Raw genomic sequence first — 22,131 nt, 5'->3', positions numbered from 1 at the left:
GGGCTTGGTATTGAGAATCTTGAAGTTAAAAACAGATGCCTTCTTAGTAAGTGGTTGTGGAAGCTCGCTTCTGGGACTGAAGCCATGTGGGCGTAGATCCTTCGCAGCAAGTACCTCCAGACTAGAACTCTGTCCCAGGTAACAGTTAGGCCGACTGACTCGCCTTTCTGGAAAGGACTCATGAAAGTCAAGCAATTACTGTTCAATAGGACTAGAGTTGTTATTGGAGACGGTGCTACTACGCGTTTCTGGGAGGATACTTGGCTTGGCGATTCACCCTTGGCCATTCAATATCCGTCGTTATATCGTATTGCTCAACGACGTGAGGTGTTCGTGGCAACGGTATTTCAATCTATCCCCCTTAATATTCAGTTTAGACGGTCGCTAGCGGGCAATCGTTGGGAAGTTTGGCTCCATTTAGTTAGGAGACTGATGAAGGTTCAACTCTCTGACCAACCTGATGAATTACGCTGGAAGTTGACTAGGTCTGGAGTATTTACAGCTAAGTCAATGTATATTGATGTCATTAATTCGAGCTCCATTCCAACTTCCAAGAATGTTTGGGATGTCAAAGTTCCTTTAAAAATAAAAGTGTTTATGTGGTTTGTCCATAAACAAGTTATTCTAACAAAGGACAACTTATTAAAGCGTAATTGGACAGGGCCTACTAGGTGTAGTTTCTGTGATCGGGATGAGACGATTAAGCATCTCTTTTTTGATTGCCCGTTGGCCAAGGTCCTTTGGCGGACGGTCCACATTGCTTTCAACATTATTCCACCGAATACTGTTAATGCTTTATTTGGGACTTGGCTTAATGGGATTGAGTCTACCTTAGCAAGACATATTTGGGTTGGAGTCTGCGCTTTGCTGTGGACCATCTGGCTTTGCAGAAATGATTTGGTTTTTAACAGAACATCACGGATTCATTTTTTGCAGGTTATTTTCCAAGCTACGGCAGTGATCCGTTCGTGGTCGCTACTCACTTCAATGGAGGCCAGGGAGCATTTGATTACTGGGTCTATCCGTTGGGAGATGGTAGCTTGGGATATCTTCAACCGGTTTGGATGGCGGTCATGTAATAGGATAGGTAATTAGTTTACCTACCCTTCTTTAGCCAGCCGGTTGTGGCATCTTTTTATGGCTAGTTTGTGTTTCTAGCCTTTTGCGCTCTGTGTGAGCTGCCTTTTCTCTCTTTAAGCTTGAGACTTTGGAACTTTGTTGTCACAATTTGATTTCTAGTTAATAAGATGGCCGTATGCATCACTCTTGATGCAGAGGCTGGGGAGCCCCCCCTTTTCGAAAAAAAAACCCCGTACACAATGCCCACTCACACACTACCTAGGCCACGTACAGGAGAGGGCAGGCGCGGTGATCATGCACACGCGCTCATACACTCTGTATACTAACACCTTTGATTCGTATGTACGCACACTTCAGTTTACTCTTCTTGTAAAGCACCATACCATATACGTATATACAAAAGCTTCCAAACACATATAGTCATATTCGTCTTTATGAACGTGCTCCAGATTTGACAATTAGCATGCACGGCTTCGACCCATGAAGTCTTGTTGATAGTTTCTTATGAACGGCTTCGGCCCATGATGTCTTGTTGATAGCTTTTTATGACTATCAAGGACATCAATTTCCTGGTTGATTGCTCTAGTCGATGGTGCCTAGGCACCTATAACTCGAGCGCCACCAATATAGGGTTATGCATGTTGTTGTTCCACACTTTCTTCTGTAACTTACTCGAGTACTAATGTCTCTATTTACCTAGAATACATACAATATATTAGGACATCTATAGCTGGATGCCCCAAACCCGCCTCAAACGTCCGATCAGGCCATCCGGTCACTTATTGGTCAAAAAAAATGTGACCCACCCGGGCGCCTCAAACCAGTCTGAAGCGCCCGATCAGGCCGTCTGGTCAATGGCATGTTTTGACATAACAAAGGCAGTATGCGAGGAACTGAGCTTCATTGATACGGCGATACTGGTGGAACCAAATTGATAAGCAAAACAAAATCAATTGGGTCTCATGGGAAAAAAATATCGAAACCCAAGAAAGACAACAGATTGGGCTTTAGGGATTTATACTCCTTTAATCATACCCCATGTCACGAGCTCAAGTTGCGACATACTCAAATCATTCATCTTTCTTTCTCCCATAACACAGTTTCTCGACTCGGCCAAATATGGTTTATAGATTGTTGTAAAAAAGGAAAAAAAACTATGATTGATAGATTTCAATGTTTTCTCCCGTTACAACATACACGCATTTGTGTTAGTTATTAATCATGGAGAAAATAAATAGTCTGACTTTGGCCTCGCAAAAAATAACATTCTAACTTTTCTCGCTTGATTATGTCACTGCTGACATCATTGTGCTAATATCATTGTGAGGAAATAGGCGGTTGCGTTAATGGATTGGTGCTCTGTGTGTGGGGGGTTGGCCTGCCTAGGGTAGCTTCCGTGGTTGGTCCTTTCTCGGGCTCTAAGGTTGTTCGTAATAGAAGTATCATAGGTAGTATCATGCATGCAAACTAAACGATTTTGATGAGGTGTCATAGAATTAAATGAAGAAAGAGAGGGTTGAATATCATATCATGATACTATATCATATTAAATTGTGTATTACTATGTGTCATGCATGGTAATAAATGAAACCAAATATAATACTATTTTATGATACTATACGCTATAAATGTAGTATCATACACTAGTATCACATGCATGATACATGCATGATACTAGTATACGATACTCCCCACTACGACCAGCCTAAGCGGAAACGGATTGCATGTTCCCATATTTCCACGTAAAAGACACATGATGATGAAACTTCTGTTTTACATTTGTGGTTGCATCATCATGAAAACACAATTGATATCTTGTCTCCGTACCTTAATAATGAGCCCAGGAAATATTAGTGTGCATCTACAGTGCAACGTGACAGTGCCCAACGGGAGCTCACACCCTCCCTTTCGTCCATCTATAAATAGCCTTGGCTGCTCTCCAAGATCTCACACACCACACCACAAGACTCCTCACTATATATATATATATATATATATATATATATATATATATATATATATATATATATATATATCCAAGATGTTTGGCGGGGGTGCTCAACTTGAAGGGCTCCGTTACTCTGATGCGCAGGGACGTGCTCGCCTTGAACGACTTGGACGCCACCGTCGGCGACAGCGGCCTCGCCCAGTTCCTCGGCGGGGGAGTCACCTGCCAGTTCATCAGCTCCACCCTCGTCGACCACAGGGAGCTGCTCATCAACGAGGGCGGCGTCATCGAGCGTACCATCTTCCCGGGCAAGCACGCGATGCCCATGTCTTCCGCCGCCTACAACAACTGGAACTTCACCGAACAAGCTCTTCCAAACGATCTAATCAAGAGGTGGCTGGGTAGGATATTAAACTACAGCTAATTCTAAACAGGACAATCGATCGATTCAATGCATGCGAGGATCAGTCAATAGTCGATGTACACCATGCATGGTTGGTAACAATTAATCAAGAGATCTGGTGTTGCAGGGGCATGGCAGTGGAGGACCCATTGAGCCCGTACAAAGTGCGGTTGCTCATCGAGGACTACCCGTACGCGGCGGACGGGCTGGCCGTCTGGCACGCAATCGAGCAGTGGGTGGCAGATTATCTGGCCATATACTACCCCGGCGAGGCGACGGCGTGCTCCAGGGGGACATGGAGCTACATGCATGGTGGAAGGAGGTGCGAGAGGTCGGTCACGGCGACCTCAAGGACGCGGCGTGGTGGCCCACCATGCAGACGGTGGCGGAGCTGGTCAAGGCCTGCACCACCATTACCTGGATCGGGTCGGCGCTGCACGCGGCCGTCAACTTCGGGCAGTACCCTTACTCCGGTTACCACCCCAACAAGCCATCGGCGAGTAGGTGCCCTATGCCGGAGCCAGGATCCAAGGAGTACGCGGAGCTGGAGCGTGACCCGGAGAAGGTATTCCTTCGCACGATCACCAGCCCGCTTCACGCCCTCATCGGCATCTCGCTGATAGAGGTACTGTCCAAGCATACCTCCGACGAGCTCTACCTGGGGCAGCACGATACGCCGGAGTGGACGTCCGACGCCAGGGCGCTGGAGGCGTTCAAGCGGTTCGGCGCGAGGTTGGAGGACATCGAGAAACAGGTGGTGGCCATGAACGCGAACCCACAGCTGAAGAACCGCACGGGACCGGCCAAGTTTCCGTACATGCTACTCTACCCCAATACCTCCGACCACAAGGGTGAGGCCAAAGGGCTCACTGCCAGGGGCATCCCCAATAGCATCTCCATCTGAGGGGTCGAGGAGGAGGTCTCTTCATGCACCGTAATTTCACTGGGGGAATTTCCGGTGCATGCATGCTATGCCATGAATAATGTGTGCGCGACGCCTCCCATCGTCGCTGAGAGTGTTGTGGTAGTAGCCGGCTACTATGTACAACCTACCGGCTACATTATGTTTTTTCTTTGTGTAAAATGAAGTTCCCTTCCATTTGCCAATAAATGAAGTCGATGTTGTGATGTTCCCGCTTATGAGCGCTGCTTCGGAGAGCATATCCTGTACTCCCAAGCATGGAGTACTCCGGCTGCACCAACCACATCATAGCCATTGGATGGAATATGTATGCCCAGGATAGAGTGCGGACGCCCCCATCCTGTGAAATTTGCAGAAACCCCTTATACAAGTACAAAATAACACTAGCAATCCCATATTGTAGCTCCAAAAGATGTGTTGCCCCAGGTTCGGAACAAAAAGAACAGACACACCCTGATCGAACACATACATAAAGAACAAACACATCCCGGATGCCGATGGCGTCACGCGTCGCGAAGGCCAAGATGTCGGCGCAGGAGACAGTGAGACGACACCGCCGCTCGACCACCCGCATGGTGCGCTCGATGACGCGGTAGCCCCTGAGGCTGGGGCTTTTCGCCGGCGACGTCTTCTCCACGGCATTGACGCTGCCCGGGACCGCGTCCAGGAGCACGGACGCATCACACCCCTGCGGAGCGCGGTGCACCAAAAATAAATTGGACCCCAATAACGATCGAATGTTCGATCTGGAGATGCTCCAGACCGAAGGCATCATTCGCACGAGGAGGAAGGTTCTCCCGAACCAAAACGTTCGGTCAACGACTCCTTCCAGCCCGAACAACCCTCACCAGCGCCAACAAAAAAGGCCCGACAGCCCATTTTGCTGGGCCCCCTTCCCAGACACTAAGAAAAGCACACAAAAAACAGAAAAACCTCCGAAATAACAGCCCAACAGTAAAAAAAATGAAAGACGGAAAAAGAACTAGTTGCCATGAAAGCAAAATTAAAAGTGTAGTATAAAGTTGCCATGGTTGCTGATCCATTTTCAAAGTGACCATAAAAATGGACAGAAAATAGACCTTGAGTTGCTGATCCACTTGCTCGTCCCCGTCCTCGGGAACCAAAAAGAAAAATGTTATGGATTTGCCATGTGACCTTAAATGAATTTGGCATGTCACCATAAATGAATTTGCCATGTTATGAAGGAAAAAAAACAATATAAAAAAGGAAAATGTTAAGAATGTGCCATGTGACAATAATAGAATTTGCCATGTGAGAAATAATGGAATTTTCTTTAGAAGCAAAAAATTTGCCGTGGTTCAAGTTTTTTTTCCCAATGGCACAAACAGAAAAAGGCATGGCAATTCACATATCCAGATAGTCGCAAAAATTATGTGCATGATGTCAACAACAATGTAGCACTAGTAGAAAATGGACCAATAGCTCTTGTGCGACGTCTTTGATGTGAATTGGAAAGAGTGCGACGTTGTTGGAATGAATGGTTGTGATGCGACACATATGAGCGTGTAAATAGCCCACGGCCACAATGGGTGTTAAGTGTGGTTAAATTGGTCGTCAACCAAGCCCGTTTATGTTAGGACATGTGGGTCCAACTTAATTGCTCCTCAAAACAGCTGACCGTGCCCTGCCGCCCGACCGTGCCGGGCCCGCCACTCTGCCCCCCCCCCTTCTTCTCCAGTGGCGGCAGATCTTGCGTTCTCGGTGGCAGCGGCAGAGCCCTCGTGTCAACGGCGGCGGAGCCTTCGTCCTCAAAAATGGTGAGTGAGAACCCTAGTCGCCCTCCCGTTCCTCTCTTGGGCCCGTAGATCTCAGCTCGTTTCCTCTGTTTTTGCTTGTTGAATCGATAGGTTGTGAGGGGAGCCCGTGGGCATACTGAGATGGAGCCGCCAGATTCAACTTCGAATAGGTAATGTGCCTCTCTCCGTTCATATTTTGCATGCAATTTGGGCCTCGTCTTCTCTTTCTCACGGGCCCACACCGTCCGCCACTGACAGAGGGGATGCTGCTGCTCGAACCTTCGAATTGACGGTCAATTTCTTTCCATCAAAGGCAAAATTAGTTGACGGTAGCATTCAGAACATTGAGAGAGACACAATTTTTAAATGGGAGGTTGAGTTTACAGAGATTGATCCACAAGTTCTACAGAACATGGGAGAGAAGGGCAGAAGGCAGTGAAGAAATGTGTGGAAAAAATTGGGGAGAATATTGTTTGGGGTCCAGAGCAAGAAGTATCATTGTTGCGGTTTGATGATTGGAAATGAGAGTATGCGAGAATAGAAGATGGTGAACAGATTGTTGAAGAAATCGATCGGGAAAACGGTTGGACAAGCAAATGGGCTAATCTTTTTGCTGAGCTCGTTGATCTGAATATTTTTTCGAAGGTTGGATATGTGCCATCACAATTGGCTGCGCAGATGGTAGATGATGATTGGGCTACACAGAGGCCATTGATTCCCATGTGTACTGAACCTACAGTAATACCCGAAGAGGGACAGGTGACTGGAACTGAAATTGAACTGCCGCAACTGTTGATTGGAATGTAGTTGAATTAGATGAGCCTACTGATTTGGTCATTGCACCAATGCCTGACATTGAGATGGACAAACTTTTTGGCATTCCAGTCGATGACAGAGATAAGCAGGAGAGGGGCGAATCTAGTTTGCCTGCTAATGCTGATGAAGATGTAGATGGACAGTTGATGGAACAAGCTGCAAATGAAGTAGATGATGCACATGATGATGAGCTGGTGCATGTGTATGACAAAGAAAACCCTGTCATTGAAGTAGGCAAGTTGTTCCCAAGCATGAATGAGTTTAGTATGTGTTTCAAGACTTATGCAGTGAAACATGAGTTTGATGCCAAGACCGTTTGGACTGATAGAAAGAATTTTTATGCGAGGTGCAGAGAATTTGATGGTAGTGTCAAGCCTTGCAAGTGGTACATATCTGCTAGACTGCAACCTGATGGAAGTACTGTTAGGGTTAACCAAATCCCCAATCGACATACTTGTATTACAAGTTCACGGAGAGTATCAACCATGACATCAAAACTTTGGGTTGCAGAAAAGATCACCCCAATTTTAGCCAAAACACCAAACACTACTGCCAAGAAACTCAAATTAGACTTGGAAAAGATGTACCCCATTAAGCTGAAATATACCACAGTGTGGAAGGCAAAACAAAGGGCAATGAAAAATTTATATGGTGATTGGGCAAATACATTTAGGATGCTTTACAACTTCAAAGCAGAGGTGGAAAAGAGGTCACCTGGTAGTGTTGTGGAGATAGATACTGAGGTATCAGCCAAAGGTGAAGTCAAGTTCTCCAAGTTTTTTATGGCTTTGAAGCCTTGCATCGATGGCTTCAAAGCAGGGTGCCATCCATATTTGAGCATAGACTCATCATTCTTGACAGGCAAGTGGAATGGTCAGTTGGCAGCATGCAATGCTCTAGATGGACACAACTGGATGTTTCCTATTGCTTTTGGCTTGTTTCAGTCAGAAACAGAGGCTTCATGGACATGGTTCATGATCCAGTTGAAAAGATGCCTAGGGCGAGTGTCACCTTTGGCTATACACACAGATGCATGTAAGGGGCTGGAAAATTCAGTGAAAAATGTTTTCCCACATGCTGAGCAGAGGGAGTGCTTCGATCATTTGTGGATGAATTTCATAAAAACATTTAGAGGAGAAGAATTTGGGCGCATGTGGCCAGCAGCAAGATCTTACACTAGACAGACACACAAATATCATCTTGATAAGATAATGGCAGCATGTGATGAGTTTGGTCCATGGCTAAACACCTACCATTCTTTGTTATGGTATAGGTCAGCATTCAATACTGCCATCAAGTGTGACCACATCAACAACAATTTGGCAGAGAGTTTCAAAAACAAGGTGAAGGAGTTAAAAGATTTGCCTGTGCATGACATGGTTGACCAAATCAGGATCATGCTCATGCGATTGTGGGAATTGAGAAGAAGGATAGGTGATTGTCTGCAAGGTGATAAGCTTCCAGCAGTGGTACAACAGGTGGTCAATAGGAGCAGATGTCTTTCACATTTGTTTGTTGAAAAATCTTCACCTTGGGATGCTGAAGTTAGAGATAACAAAACTGGAAGGAGACATGTTGTTAACACTGAATTGCATGATTGCACTTGCCTCGAGTGGCAACACACTGGTAAACCATGTGAGCATGCCATTCTTTTCTTAGCATCCCAACAGAAGATAAACATGCACCCATATTTGCATGAATATTATTCGATAGCAAGATTCAAAGCTGCATATGCTACTCCAATTCCAGCACTTACAGATCAGTCTCAGTGGCCTGAAGTGGACATTGAATTTTCCATGTGTCCTCCCTTGACGAAAATAAAGGCTGGCAGGCCTAAACAGAGTAGATTCAAGGCATGGTTTGAGAAAGGTGGGAGTAGTAAGAAGGGAAAGAAAGATGAAAGCCAAAAAGGGCCCAAAAAGGTAACAAAAATAGATGCAAGTTGTGCCAGGAACTTGGGCACAGAGTGGGATCTGTCAAATGCCGTTACACTCCTGATAAGCCAAAGTATGTTCTTGTTTATTTGTCTGTGTTTTGATTTGGTGCTTTTTTCCAATTACTATATCTATAACATTTTCCCAATGGCCAGGAGGAAGCGAGCAAGTCAGCCCCTTGTTGTTGAACAGTGTTGGCCAACAAAAAAAGCAAGAGTCAATGGCAGTAGAAAGAAGAGAAGTGTGCCTGAGCCTGAGCAGACTGAAGAAAATCCTGCTGTAGTCAATATTCAGACTGAAGAAACTGATGTGGAGGTGCACACCGAAGAAACTGAAATTGCAGTCAACATTCAGAGTGAAGAAACTTCTCTCGAGGTTGAAACTGAACTTGAGCGTGTCGAGGTTCAGATTGAAAAAACCCATGTTGAGGTACACACCAAAGAAACTAAAACTGGTGTCAACATTGAGACTGAAGACACTGATCACGAGGGTGTTGGCGAGGTGTTGAAAAGACTAGTGAAGAAAACCAAGATGATCAGTGAACTTGTGTGTGTAGTAGAACCAAAAACAAGAAGTGCTAAGGCGAAGAAGGGCACACGACGTGGTAGGAAGAGGTAGAACAGAGAACAGTTTGAAAATTTTGGGCATGTAATAATATTTGTAACTTGGTGCATACTGGTAGTCACTATGTATCCCCGTATTTCTATTCGAACTTGTTTGTTGGTACCTTGTCTAAACCAGCCAAATAAAATTCAAATTTAAATTCAAATTTGGGCTCAAATTTGAATTAGGGATGGGGTATTGATGTTTTAGTGCTATCTAAAGTACCTCAACTGAAATATGTTTGCTTGCTGATCATTCCGAGCCCTTTTGGTAAGTTGAACTCATAGTCATGAAAAGTGTGTTTCAAATGACCTCCAAAGGTAGGGTAAACGGCCTCATATTTAAGCAAGTTTTTTTGGCACCTTGTCTAAACCAGCCAAATAATTTTTCTACACATCTATTCTACCTATATAGTGTAAATCTAAAGTCTCACTATTTATTAAATTAATTTTCTATTATTTTCTTTTCTTTTTGAAAAACAAGGTTTAATAGAAAATTATATATAAAACAAGTTTAAAACATGAAAATGAGAAAAGTAAGTTAAGATCTTTCTTAGTCAATCCAAAATGAAGTTTTGGTGAGGTTTTCACACTTTCACACTTTTCATTTTCAAAACCCCACCTACTCTCGGGTGCCCACTACTCTCTTCCTTGAACTCCATACTACATTGTTTGAGGAATGAAAATTTTGTGAAGGATTTTTCGTAAAAATGTATGTAAACCGTATTTATATTTCTTTCTCGTTACTATACGACATAATAAGACTATGTGCGCAAGTTTTATATTTTTTTTGATTTTTTTTGAATTAATTATGCTCAACCCTAATCAGTCAAAACCCTTCAAAACCCCTCAAACCCCCTCTCGAAACCCCTCAAAACCCCGCACACTACCTGGTCGTCGATCATTGTGCGTGGACGGTTTAGATCAGGCACTAGGGTTAGCTACAGTGTGCATCGATCCGCATGAGATACACTGATTGGTTGACGCGGTGGGGTTTGGATCAACCTCTCTCGTTAGGGCATCAGGACCGTTCATTGGAATCCAACGACAAGAGTTGACGCGGTGCATGGACCAAGCCTACGCATTGCCCTTTCCATCGTTGCATGCGTGTCCGTGCCTACCCGCAACATGCATGCCCACCCGCAGAACTACGCCCGTGCGTTGCATGCATGCCCTCGACGTAGCCCTACTCCGCCACCCCTATTGACGCAGTAAGCTGTCGCATGCCTACCATTAGAACCGATGCAGCGTCGCATCGAAGCATGCACCCAGCCACAATGCAGCAGCCCGATGAAGACAACCAAAAAGCCAACACTGCATGGCGTGCTCCTCTTTGAGGACGCAATACTGGCATGGGGTATCAATATGGGTATCGATGCAGTTCAAACGGCGTGCTGCCCGTTACAAGATGGGAAAATGAAGGCGTCCAGTATTGTCACGTCTCCCATCGACCGAGCGTTGCCCTCTAGCCAGGCCCTAGCAAGATGGGCAAACTAATGGGCTACGGCATGAATGCACGGGCAGCACACACAGAGAACCCGGGGCAGACGTGTCCCCTTAACCCACGACGACACGGACGCATGCGTGAGCCCGTCCCCCTTGACCCACGACCGTGGCACAGAAGCGTCGCAGCCCGTTTCCCATGGCCACGCTCGTGTACACAATTTCATGGGGCGCCACCAAACGCCACCCGCCCATTAATTCTAGGGTTTCTACGGGGTGAAACCACGTCGCACTTGGGCTATTTAAGTCGAGCACTATCATCTTCCTCTCTGCCCATCCATCATACCCCATCCTCTGCCTCCTCTGCCATCCTTCTTCCTTCATCTCCATCAAACCCGATCGAGCCCTCGAGCCACCCCGCCACCATGCAGTACGACGCCCCCACCTACCGCTTCCCCCCAACCGTGCCGGAAAGGCTCTACCCGGCCGGAGTGTATGTAGAGAGAACCCTTAGGGTTTGGGCAATCTCGAGGTGGAGGGGCGCAAGGGAGTTAACGGAGTTCTTCCTTGCGGCCGGCTTCCGCCACCTCCCCCGCGGCTCTCCTCGGATGTTCCATCTTGAGGAGGTCAACCACAACGGCGTTTTGGTTGGGCTCCTCGCCACGTTCACTAACCCTTTCAATGCTTTCCATCTCCTCGGGCGAGCGTATTGGTTTGGTTGTTAGTTCATAGCTTTCACCACCTACAATATCTTCACCGACTTCCACGGCATCTTCCCCAACAATGGTGTTATGCACACGCTCCCGTACCCCATCAACAACGGGGAGGAGTGAAGGGCGGCGCCCGGAGGAGCGAGGTGGCATTGTTCACCTGGAGGAGGAGGAGAAGAAGAACCCGAAGAAGAACCCGCGTTTGGTGCCCCCGATCTATCTAGCTTGCTATAGATCTATCTATTTGTTTTTTTAAGTTGTAATCGTTATGCTACTATTATTAAGTTGTATTAGTACTTTAAGTTGTAAGGCTATCATGGAGTTATAAGCCTATTGTGGAACTATGGGTTGCAATCGTTATGCTTCTATATAATCGTTATGCTACTATATGTATTGTGTGTTTAGTGCTATTATTTGTGGATTGCAATGGGTTGTTCTTGCTTATTATTCGTGTATTGCTATGGGTTGCTACGAGCCCGGGTTGCTACACCCCAATCACCACACACACCATCTTCAAAATATTGGCCAAACCATGGACATGCAACTAGGAGCCCCATGCAAACCCACTATGGACATGCAACTAGGAAATGCAAACTAATTTACTTCGGGCACTTCATGCAAGCATGCAACTCATTTAGTTCATGGAACCGTAGACATGCAGAAAAACAATTAACATTTAGTTTTAGTGCATCAAAAAATGATCCATCACAAAATTTAGTGCAAGAAAAAGGCCAAAGTAAAAACAAGTAACATTTTATTTGCCGAAGTTAGATGTGGGCTGGTGCCCCTACGCGGGTGGGCTGGTGCCCCTACGCGGGTGGGCTGGTCTCTATTTTGGGCATGGTTATTTTCTCAGGGCCCATTTTCTCATGGCCCAACATCTATTCGGCAGCCCAGTTTTGTTTTTATTAGAAACTGAATTTGGGTGTGTACTCTGTTAACTGAAGAACAAAAACAGAGGAAACAGAGCATGAACACTGAATAGTCCCCCTGAGAATATCATTACAATAATTCAAGCAAGTTTTGCTTCACAGGAATTCAAATTCATCTAACAAATGATCCCTGGCTAACTCAAACTACTAGGCACCCCTGAAACTAGCTGAGTAACTAACTGAAACTCTAACAAATTCTAGCGATTGATGAACATCAAGTAAAATAAACCCATAGCAATGGCACAACCATAAAATGCTCCAGCCATCATATTTGCTTGCTGCTTCAAATCGATCAGATGCTTTAGTTTCTTGTCGATTTTCTTCAATTCACACTTCAGTTCTGCACTATGCATCATCGGATCGGTTCTGTCCGCCAAATTGGGGGCTTGTTCCACGGGAAGCCGCCCCCCAAAATTGAGCTCTTGGGTTGGGGTTGATCCCTCAAATTTCAACCTTTCAACATAGTCATCGAGCCACTCAAAATGCCCACATTTCTTCAGAACCTGAAAAACAGGGGGGCCGGCGACGCATGAATCCTAGATCCACCACCCAGATCCACCGCCCTAATTCAAGGAAAAAAGAAAGAAATCAGGAGAAATTAGACCATAGGATTGGTCAAGAACACAAATCTAACTTGCCTCGACTGTGGCTTGCTCAAACATTTCACAAACTCGCGCCCACGGTTGCCATTTTCTTCCCTCACACAAGTCAAACGCTTGAGAGGCTCCATGCGCGGGCAATCGGGGCATCTTGTCAACGGCAGTGGACCGTACTGCGTCCATGATTGGTGGGTGGCCGAAGTTGAGCTAGACATCACTCGCTGGCGGCGCGCTTCGTCGCCGGAGCAGAGGAAGAAGAAGGTGGGAAAGGAAAGGGGCAGGGCAAGCAATGGAGGGGGGCTGGCTGGCTTGGGCTCGTGGCTGGCTCGGGTCGGGGCACGCTAATGAGCACGGGCATGCTTGTGTGGATAAGTTGTGGGTCCCACTCGCATGCGAGTAACTGGTGGGTCCCGCGTGTCATAACTCGAATCGCTAACCCCTCATGTTTTTCATTTCATGGTTAAACAGAGCCATGTCGCATTGGAGCTATTGTTGGCTTCGAAGACATCGCATCACAACCATTCATTCCAACAACATCGCACTCCTTGTAATTCGCATGAAAAACGTCGCACAGGAGCTATTGGCCCAGTAGAAAATAGGGCTTTGGTCCAGGCCAGATAGAGCATTAATCCCGGTTCGTAAGCCAATGGGTGCATCAGTCCCGGTTCGTGAGGCCAGGATGCCGACCGGGCCTCGGGGGCCATAGGTCCCGGTTCATCTGACCCCTTTGGTCCCGGTTCCAACTACCAACCGGGACCAAATGGGCTCGCTCCTGGCGCAGCCCCTTTAGTCCCGGTTGGTGGATGGAACCGGGACCAAAGAGATGCCTATATATACCCTCGCCCTGCCCATCCTCTCCTCTGTTTTTTGGCCATGTGGGAGGTGTGTGCATGCGCTGCCCAGTTCTCCCTTCTATGCCTGCACATGAGGTGTTCGATGAAATGCCCGAGCCACACTTAAGCTTTCTCCTCTGCAAGCTCGACCTCCAAACTCCATTTTCCTCAAGATTTATCTAGGTTTGGCGTTCCGTCCCATCCCGTCCCCGTCCTCACCGCCGTTGATCGCCCGCGCCGATCTCGTCGCCGGCACCACCGTGGTGAGCCTCTTGTTCTTATCTTCTTTTTAAAAGAAAAAAATTCTTACTTGTATGATTTAGATAGATACTTGTATAATTTTCTTACTTTTATTATTGTTTGTTATTATATAGTGCCATGGTTTTGGTATCCGCCCCGGTCGGCGCTCGTCCTGTCTATGATTCAGATGTGGTATATTTTTGACACCTGAAACAGTAGGAGAGGCTCCTACTGTATGTATTAAATTAAAGTATCAAAAGTTCTTACAGATCCATAACCTTACATCCATGGCCATGCTAAAATAAAGGGTAAAGTTAGGAGTTCAAGATAAGAACTAGACTAGGGTATTACAAAAGATTGAGTAAAAGAGGAAATAAATTTTCTGTGCTTCTCTTTGGCTCTATGTATGAGGAGGGAGAAGTCCTCTTTGAATCTTCTTGCCCATGAGCTGACAGTGGGGTCCACCCTTCGGAAGTGCTTAATATTTCTCTCTTTCCACAAACTCCAGGAGGCATACAAAAAGATCTCCATAAACATGGGGTTGTTCCACACTGATTTGGCTTCCTGGATCCAGTTTAGACGATCTCCATTAGTTGTCTAGTGAATGTTCAAGGTGTCCCAACAAGCCAAGCTGAAATGACAAGTAAAGATCATGTGTTCAATCGTTTCCTCCTCAGTGCTGCCACATAGGATGCAACCATGATTGTCTCCAATATTATAATGCCTCCTCTTGAGCATGTTTCTGGTGTCCAGGCGATCTGAGACTAGCAACCAACCAAAAACCTTGATTTTCATTGTGGTCGAAGATTTCCAAAGCCATTTATAACTGTTGTGTGCAGTGACCTCCCGAAAGTAGAATTTGTAGTATCTTTTGGCAGTGTATATCTCAGAGCCCCACTCATAGACCCAAGAGTCCATGTCATCTCCCGCGTCATTGCCAACATGTGTCGTAATTTCCTGGATATTACGCAACTCATTGTGGGCTTGCATGGAGAGGGGTAGGTGAAAGGTTTCATTGAGGTTAGTACAACCAAGAAAATCCCGGACCGAAATATCTTCAAGTTTAGCATATGAAAACGCACGGGGGTGTGAATCTGCAAGAATATCATCCAACCAGAAATCTTTCCACATAAGCGTAGTGTCTCCTCTGAGAATGATCATGTGCGAGATGCCTCTATAGATAGGAGTAAGTTTGAGCACTTCTTTCCACCAGAATGAACCGCATGAGTCGTAAGCATGTGGAATTGTTTTGGCGTAATATGTGGACCAAATCAAATCAACCCACGGCAGATCCCAGTGGTTATAGAACTTGTGTAGATATTTCATGAGCAAAGCATCACTTTGAGTTTGTAAGTCAAGCACCCCGAGTCCTCCACACTCCTTGGGTCTGCAAACCATTTGCCACGAAGCTAAAGAGTTGCACTTGTCCCCATTATCAGTCTTCTTAGTCCATAGGCATTTTCTTCTGATTTTATCTAGCAGATCAATAATCTTCGGAGGTAATTTCAGGGTGCAAAGCGCAAATATTATAAGTGACGTGATGATCGAGTTGAGAAGCGAAAGTTTCCCTCCATAAGAGATCATTGACAGCGTCGATGAAAGTCTTCATTCAACTCCACAGACCAGAGGCATGAGATCCTGCACTGTAGGTTTAGATGTGCCCATGGGTAGCCCTAGGTAAGTAAAAGGTAGCTTCCCCACCATACAACCGAAGATTTGTGCAATATGCTGAGCGGTTGCGGCATCGCAGTTTATGGGCACGAGAGTTGACTTGTGAAAATTAATCTTTAGCCCAATAGAAGTGGCATAATCAGTGAGGATTTTTTTGACAAGTGTAGCTTTTGGTCAGAACACGCCGGGAGCAACATGATTGTGTCGTATTATTAGTTTCATTTAGTGTTTATGACAATTATACCGGCCAACGTGACATAGATGTTTGTACCTAGGAGGCATGTGAACAGGAAATTCCAACCGACCCTCTTGTCGAGATGTTAAATTTTTAGTTGAAAAAGAAAACAGTTACTTGGATATGACTCCTGGGTGACGCCTAGTGGGACAAAAAATATTGATCATCTGACCTATTTAGTTTGATTATCTTGAAAATCCTAAGAGGCAAAGAAGAAGTGGATGAGTTGAATGATACAATTCTAGTCCTTATCCCTAAGGTAACGAACCCAACTCTTCTGACACAGTTCCGCCCTATAAGCCTTTGTAATGTGCTCTATAAGTTTTCTTCTAAGGTTTTGGCAAATAGATTGAAAATCTTCCTTCCGGAGATCATATCCAAGGAGCACTCAACCTTTCTTAGGGGAGGCTCACTACCGATAACATCATCTCGGCCTACGAGTGCCTCCATTTTATGAAATGCAGTAAGTCAAAGAAGAATGGTTTATGTGCTTTGAAACTCGATATGATGAAGGATTATAATTGCCTGGAGTGGGACTATTTGCACACTATAATGACCAAATTGGGGTTTGCACCAGTTTGGGTTAATAAACTAATGAGGATGATGAGCTCAGTTAAGTTCTGAGTTCGGTTTAATGGGAAGAAACTGGAGCAATTCACACCTACAAGGGGAATTCGGCAGGAAGATCTGATATCACCTTATCTATTCTTGTTGGCAGCAGAGGGCCTTTTGTGCCTCCTAAAAAATCAGAATGAGTCATCGCCAATCAACGGAATCAAAGTGGCAGAAACGACTCCACCAGTAAGCCATTTACTTTTCATCGATGACAACCTGTTGTTCGTTAAGGCTAGTAGTGAGGTGTTGGGGAACGTAGTAATTTCAAAAAAATTCCTACGCACACACAAGATCATGGTGATGCATAGCAACAAGAGGGGAGAGTGTGTCCACGTACCCTCGTAGACCGAAAGCGGAAGCGTTAGAACAACGCGGTTGATGTAGTCGTACGTCTTCACGGCCCGACCGATCAAGCACCGAAACTACGCCACCCCCGAGTTCTAGCACATGTTCAGCTCGATGACGTTCCCCGTACTCCGATCTAGCAGAATGTCGGGGAAGAGTTCCGTCAGCCTGACGGCGTGGTGATGATCTTGATGTTCTACCGTCGCAGGGCTACGCCAAAGCACCGCTACAATATTATCGAGGACTATGGTGGAGGGGGGCACCGCACACGGCTAAGAGATCAAGAGATCAATTGTTGTCTTAGAGGTGCCCCCCTGCCCCCGTATATAAAGGAGCAAGGGGGGAGGGGGCGGCCGGCCTAGGAGGGGGCGCGCCATGGGGAGTCCTACTCCCACCGGGGGTAGGACTCCCTCCTTCCTTGTTGGACTAGGAGAGGGGAAGGAAAGGGAGAGGAGGAGAAGGAAAGAGGGGGGCCCACCCCCTTTGCCCTAAACCAATTCGGTTTGGGCCTTGGGGGCGTGCCCCACACTCCCCTTGCTGCCCTCTATTTCCACTAAGGCCCATGTAGGCCCATTAAGCTCCCGGGGGGTTCCGGTAACCTCCCGGTACTCCGGTAAAATCCCGATTTCACCCGGAACACTTACGACATCCAAATATAGGCTTCCAATATATCAATCTTCATGTCTCGACCATTTTGAGACTCCTCGTCACGTCCGTAGTCACATCTGGGACTCCTAACAAACTTCGGTACATAAAAACTCATAAACTCATAATATAATTGTCATCGAAACCTTAAGCGTGCGAACCCTACGGGTTCGAGAACTATGTAGACATGACCGAGAACCGTTTCCGGTCAATAACCAATAGCGGAACCTGGATGCTCATATTGGCTCCTACATATTCTATGAAGATCTTTACCGGTCAAACCGCATAACAACATACATTGTCCCCTTTGTCATCGGTATATTACTTGCCCGAGATTCGATCGCCGGTATCCTAATACCTAGTTCAATCTCGTTACCGGCAAGTCTCTTTACTCGTTACGTAATGCATCATTCCGTAACTAACTCATTAGCTACATTGCTTGCAAGGCTTATAGTGATGTGTATTACCGAGAGGGCCCAAAGATACCTCTCCGACAATCGGAGTGACAAAACCTAATCTCGAAATACGCCAACTCAACATGTACCTTTGGAGACACCTGTAGAGCTCCTTTATAATCACCCAGTTACATTGTGACGTTTGGTAGCACACAAAGTGTTCCTCTGGTAAACGGGAGTTGCATAATCTCATAGTTGTAGGAACTTGTATAAGTCATGAAGAAAGCAATAGCATCATACTAAATGATCAAGTGCTAAGCTAACGGAATGGGTCAAGTCAATCACATCATTCTCCTAATGATGTGATCCCGTTAATCAAATGACAACACATGTCTATGGTTAGGAAACATAACCATCTTTGATTAATGAGCTAGTCAAGTAGAGGCATACTAGTGACATTAAGTTTGTCTATGTATTCACACATGTATCATGTTTCCGGTTAATACAATTCTAGCATGAATAATAAACATTTATCATGATATGAGGAAATAAATAATAACTTTATTATTGCCTCTAGGGCATATTTCCTTCAGTCTCCCACTTGCACTAGAGTCAATAATCTAGATTACACAGTAATGATTCTAACACCCATGGAGTCTTGGTGCTGATCATGTTTTGCTCGTGGAAGAGGCTTAGTCAACGGGTCCACAACATTCAGATCCGTATATATCTTGCAAATCTCTATGTCTCCCACGTGGACTTGGTCCCAGATGGAATTGAAGCGTCTCTTGATGTGCTTGGTCCTCTTGTGAAATCTGGATTCCTTTGCCAAGGCAATTGCACTAGTATTGTCACAAAAGATCTTCATTGGTCCCGATGCACTAGGTATGACACCTAGATCGAAAATGAACTCTTTCATCCAGACTCCTTCATTTGCTGCTTCTGAAGCAACTATGTACTCCGCTTCGCATGTAGATCCCGCCACGACGCTTTGTTTAGAACTGCACCAACTGACAGCTCCACCATTCAATATAAACACGTATCTAGTTTGCGATTTAGAATCGTCCGGATCAGTGTCAAAGCTTGCATCGACGTAACCATTTACGACTAGCTCTTTGTCACCTCCATAAACGAGAAACATATCCTTAGTCCTTTTCAGGTATTTCAGGATATTCTTGAGCGCTGTCCACTGATCCACTCCTGGATTACTTTGGTACCTCCCTGCCAAACTTATTGCTAAGCATACGTCGGGTCTGATATGCAGCATTGCATACATGATAGAGCCTATGCCTGAAGCATAGGGAACATCTTTCATTTTCTCTCTATCTTCTGCTGTGGTCGGGCATTGAGTCTAACTCAACTTCACACCTTGTAATACAGGCAAGAACCCTTTCTTTGCCTGATCCATTTTGAACTTTTTCAAAACTTTATCAAGGTATGTGCTTTGTGAAAGTCCAATTAAGCGTCTTGATCTATCTCTATAGATCTTGATGCCCAATATGTAAGCAGCTTCACCGGGGTCTTTCATCAAAAAACTTTTATTCAAGTATCCCTTTATGCTATCCAGAAATTCTATATCATTTCCAATCAACAATATGTCATCTACATATAATATCAGAAATGCTATAGAGCTCCCACTCACTTTCTTGTAAATACAGGCTTCTCCAAAAGTCTGTATAAAACCATATGCTTTGATCACACTATCAAAGCATTTATTCCAACTCCGAGAGGCTTGCACCAGTCCATAAATGGATCGCTGGAACTTGCACACTTTGTTAGAACCTTTTGGATCGACAAAACCTTCCGGCTGCATCATATACAACTCTTCTTCCAGAAATCCATTCAGGAATGCAGTTTTGAAATCCATTTGCCAAATTGCATAATCATAAAATGTGTCAATTGCTAACATGATTCAGACAGACTTAAGCATCGCTACGGGTGAGGAAGTCTCATTGTAGTCAACCCCTTGAACTTGTCGAAAACCTTTCACAACAAGTCGAGCTTTGTAGACAGTTACATTACCATCAGTGTCAGTCTTCTTCTTGAAGATCCATTTATTCTCGATGGCTTGCCGATCATCGGGCAAGTCAACCAAAGTCCATACTTTGTTCTCATACATGGATCCCATCTTAGATTTCATGGCCTCAAGCCATTTTGCGGAATCTGGGCTCATCATCGCTTCTTAATAGTTCGTAAGTTCGCCATGGTCAAGTAACATGACTTCCAGAATAGGATTACCTTACCACCCTAGTGCGGATCTTACTCTGGTTGACCTACGAGGTTCGGTAGTAACTTGATCTGAAGTTTCATGATCAATATCATTAGCTTCCTCACTGATTGGTGTAGTTGTCACAGGAACCGGTTCTTGTGATGAACTACTTTCCAATAAGTTCTACTTTCCTCCCACTCACTTCTTTCGAGAGAAACTCCTTCTCTAGAAAGGATCTGAATTTAGCAACAAAAATCTTGCCCTCAGATCTGTGATAGAAGGTGTACCCAATAGTCTCTTTTGGGTATCCTATGAAGACTGTTGGAAATATGCCCTAGAGGCAATAATAAAAGCATTATTATTATATTTCCTTGTTCATGATAATTGTCTTTATTCATGCTATAATTGTGTTATCCGGAAATCGTAATACATGTGTGAATAACAGACACCAACATGTCCCTAGTGAGCCTCTAGTTGACTAGCTCGTTGATCAACAGATAGTCATGGTTTCCTGACTATGGACATTGGATGTCATTGATAACGAGATCACATCATTAGGAGAATGATGTGATGGACAAGACCCAATCCTAAACATAGCACAAGATCGTATAGTTCGTTTGCTAGAGTTTTCCAATGTCAAGTATCTTTTCCTTAGACCATGAGATCGTGTAACTCCCGGATACCGTAGGAGTGCTTTGGGTATGCCAAACGTCACAACATAACTGGGTGACTATAAAGGTAGACTACGGGTATCTCCGAAAGTGTCTGTTGGGTGACATGGATCAAGACTGGGATTTGTCACTCCGTATGACGGAGAGGTATCACTGGGCCCACTCGGTAATGCATCATCATAATGAGCTCAAAGTGACCAAGTGTCTGGTCACGGGATCATGCATTACGGTACGAGTAAAGTGACTTGCCGGTAACGAGATTGAACGAGGTATTGGGATACCGACGATCGAATCTCGGGCAAGTAACATATCGATTGACAAAGGGAATTGCGTGCGGGGTTGATTGAATCCTCGACATCGTGGTTCATCCGATGAGATCATCATGGAGCATGTGGGAGCCAACATGGGTATCCAGATCCCGCTGTTGGTTATTGACCTGAGAGTCGTCTCGGTCATGTCTGCTTGTCTCCCGAACCCGTAGGGTCTACACACTTAAGGTTCGGTGACGCTAGGGTTGTGAAGATATGTATATGCAGTAAACCGAATGTTGTTCGGAGTCCCAGATGAGATCCTGGACGTCACGAGGAGTTCCAGAATGGTCCGGAGGTAAAGAATTATATATAGGAAGTGCAGTTTCGGGCATCGGGACAAGTTTCGGGGTTATCGGTATTGTACCGGGACCACCGGAGGGGTCCCGTGGGCCCACCGGGTGGGGCCACCTGTCCCCGGGGGCCACATGGGCTGTAGGGGGTGCGCCTTGGCCTAGATGGGCCAAGGGCACCAGCCCTACTAGGCCCATGCGCCTAGGGTTTCCACCAAGGAAGAGTCCTTGTGGTGGAAGGCACCCCTAGGTGCCTTGGGGGGGGGGGGAGGGAAACCTCCCCTTGGCCGCCGCCCCCCCCCCTAGTAGATGCCATCTACTAGGGCCGGTGCCCCCCCTTGGCACCCCTATATATAGTGGGGGAGAGGAGGGACTTGACAGACCAGCCCCTGGCGCCTCCCTCTCTCCCCGTTACGTCTCTCCCTCGTAGTTTTGGCGAAGCCCTGCTACTGTGACGCCCTGCATCCACCACCACGCCATCGTGCTTCTGGATCTTCATCAACCTCTCCTCCCCCCTTGCTGGAT

The 22,131-nt window shown here is 45.7% G+C and overlaps 1 pseudogene; it reads left to right on the top strand.

Annotated features, from left to right (window-relative positions):
• The first annotated feature begins 3,122 nt into the window (after positions 1-3,122).
• On the top strand, positions 3,123-4,559 carry LOC123064690 (linoleate 9S-lipoxygenase 1-like; annotated as a pseudogene).
• Positions 4,560-22,131: the final 17,572 nt, after the last annotated feature.

This window comes from Triticum aestivum, chromosome 3B, assembly GCF_018294505.1.
Source record: "Triticum aestivum cultivar Chinese Spring chromosome 3B, IWGSC CS RefSeq v2.1, whole genome shotgun sequence".
Classification (NCBI taxonomy): domain Eukaryota; kingdom Viridiplantae; phylum Streptophyta; class Magnoliopsida; order Poales; family Poaceae; genus Triticum; species Triticum aestivum.
The sequence above is the reverse complement of the archived record's forward strand: the minus strand, read 5'-3'. Positions and strand labels throughout refer to the sequence as shown.